This window comes from Lycium barbarum, chromosome 6 (assembly GCF_019175385.1).
Source record: "Lycium barbarum isolate Lr01 chromosome 6, ASM1917538v2, whole genome shotgun sequence".
Taxonomy (NCBI): domain Eukaryota; kingdom Viridiplantae; phylum Streptophyta; class Magnoliopsida; order Solanales; family Solanaceae; genus Lycium; species Lycium barbarum.
Genome location: NC_083342.1, coordinates 97,767,373 through 97,770,445, shown reverse-complemented (window position 1 = coordinate 97,770,445; position 3,073 = coordinate 97,767,373). Strand labels below are relative to the sequence as shown.

The 3,073-nt window shown below is 28.5% G+C and overlaps 1 long non-coding RNA gene across 1 annotated transcript; it reads left to right on the top strand.

The window, feature by feature from the left end:
* Positions 1-1,307: 1,307 nt before the first annotated feature.
* LOC132599832 (uncharacterized) lies at positions 1,308-2,221 on the top strand. The gene is made up of 2 exons (XR_009567034.1): positions 1,308-1,689; positions 1,895-2,221. It is a non-coding gene; the product is annotated as an uncharacterized LOC132599832 (long non-coding RNA).
* Positions 2,222-3,073: the final 852 nt, after the last annotated feature.

Below are 3,073 nucleotides of genomic sequence, written 5' to 3'. Positions count from 1 at the left end.
AAAATTACATTGTATAGATTGGTAAAAATTTTGTTTTTTAGGTATATATACTAGTGTTGACACCCCTTGACACAAGCTGAGAGTTTAGTGTAGTGGTTATGGGGTCGAAAATTTTCCTAAGATTATGTGTTCAAACCTAGTTAGCAACATATCTATATTTTTTTACACCCCTTAATATATATCCTGGCTCAGCCACTGTCAAAATGGACTACGTGATAGAATAGTTAGCTTCAGTCATGATTAATTTACTGTTCAAAAACAGATGCTTCATGGTAGGCATCGTTGTATTTGTAGGAATTTAATTACAAACACAGAAAGCAAGCAACACCACAGTAAATGAAGTTAATTTACATCGTCGAAGGCTAAAGAATACTAGATATATAATCATACATTATTATTAGCATATTTTATCTATTGTATAAGTCAAGTCCGGCTCACAACATAGTTTATGAATGGAAGTTTAAATTTAATCATTAGATTACAAGAAAAAAAATTGAATATATATATATAGACATTGACAAGGTAATATTTATCTGTTTTCTCAAATTTGACTTTTTTTTATTCATTTTTCTATTTTACTAAATAAAATGTTTAAAGCTTTCATCTCTCCACCCATAATAAAGAGTCGCTCGCACTATTTAATAGCATTTGCAGATATATTGTTCCTTTTACTTTTTCTCTAAGTTAAGATTTTCCCCTACTGGTGTAATTGTTAAATAGCTATTACATTTTATCGGGCTAATTATAATTATAACCATATTTAATTCAGTTTCTGCACTCCCTTCCAGATTAACTAGTGTATTTATCCGCGCTTCACGCGGCCATTATTTTTTAAAAAACTATGATTGAAATCCTTAAAAAATATATATATATATATATATATATATAGAGAGAGAGAGAGAGAGAGAGAGAGAGAGAGAGAGAGAGAGAGAGAATTATTTTGCGGAAAGAATTTGTGAAAAATATTACAGATTAAGTATGAAAAAATCACTCTAAATTGGTACATGTAAATTTCAATAAGAAAATTATTTATAAATAGCCAACATTTTTTTAGTTGGGGAGAACACTTCAAAATAGGATAATCTATATATAATATAAAGGTAGGCATAGACAAGGTGATGTGGCACCTCTCTATGGCCTCCATTTGCATTTATCTTTTTTCTCATTTTTTTGCATTTTTTGATATTTTTCTCCTTCATTCTATTTAATACAATGCATTAATAAAGGAAAAAAGTCTGATACATTTGATTTGCCTAATAAAGCGCTACTGTATCCATTTTCTTAAACTGAGCCCACGTAGTATACTATAGTAGTAAATACGATTTGCATTATCTTCCTCCTTCCTTTATTTGTCTGTTTTACACCCTTTATTTGCTTTAAATTTTTACCTCCATAAGACCATAACTGACCTATTAATTTCTGCTCTTAATAGTATTTATAATTCATGCTTTCCAAGTTTTCATATTCCTAACCCCCAAAATTTAATTTAAAAGTTTAAGATACCTTATGGTATTTCTCCATCTACTCCTATATAAATTCATATTTTTTGTTTCATGAGACTCTACCCAAAGTTATCCTCAATTTTCACTGCAGTATTATATTCATGTTTTTCTTACTTGAAGAAGAAGAACGCTCTTGAATGGTGATAGGCTTGTGGGAGTGAATATCAACAAGAGCTTCCTAAATTATGTATTAATTCCATATTTTTCCCTTCTATCTTTTAATGATTAAGATCTTCGTAATGATGTGTATATTGTCTTATTTTTTTTTTCTCTATTTTCTTTCCCTATGTACCTCTATGATGTCTCTTAAGTTCAGGTTTTATATGAATTTTCGTCCGATGATAAAAAAGGAGTAGAATTGCATAACATAGCCATTGATTATATTGTTTCAGCTGTGGCGCAGCGGTGTGCAATAAATCGAGTTGCATGTTCTTTTGTTGATTGAATTTACAGTTAAGGGAGTACATTGTTATTGTATTTGGATGGAGATGAGAGTTGTGGAAATCACGGGCAGTATATGCACATACATTATAGTTTTTAGTCTCTTTCTGTGTGTTTAATTTGTTTTAAAATCGTTGTAAGTTGCAAGAATAAATATTGTGTTCTTCTTCTAAAGAAGATGATCACATGTGAATTCCTAACGCTTTTTTTTCTCCATGGAATCAATTGTAAGTCTGAGTATTTATAGAAACAACCGAGTAAGTGTAACTTTTTTAATCTTTTGTATTTTTTATTTTATATTCTTTTTTATGTGAGAAACTCTCAAAAAATATTTAAAAACGCTGACTTAGATACGCATGTATTAAATGTACTTCAAACTTCAGCATTTTAAGAAATAAAAAGATAATTAATTAGGAATACATATCAACATATGACCGCGCAAAGCGCGGACAATTTCACTAGTTTCATACAAGATGAGGAAAAAATAATGTGATAAAAAATTAACATCCAAAAGTATTAAGACCTTTAGTGGAATATATATGATGATAAAAATTAGAAAAATATTCGTAAAAATATTAAATTAGGCAGTGAGTTTTATAGAAAAATAATTTTCAAACCACCTGTTAAAATAATTTTTTGTAATCCAAACTAAATTTTACATATACATTATCGTAATATATAATCGTCTAGGATGTATTATTACTTATTAAAAAACATATTGGCTAAGGAAAATTCACAGAAAATTAAAAATAAGTGAGTTAACATAAAAATAAATATACAAAAATGTCAAGAAAAGAGTAAAATGAACAAAGTTTTTACCTGAATGTGGAGGGGAGATAACTCAAGTTGCCTTCACATTTGTAAGCTCCAAAGGTCTGAAAACGTAAATATAAAATAATTCATATCAATATTCAAACTAACCAACAACAAAATATATATGAACAGATTTCCTTTCCGTCCCTATCCTCATATTATTGCCCTCTTTTTTTCTTTCTTTTGTTGTCCATAGGGAAGTTTGCACAGATTTAACACCTACTTATCTAATTTTTGTATTGCCGAAAAATTACTTCAATTTGATAAAAATAAAGTAAAAAATATATATTAAGAAACTCAAAAAATGGATAGAATGT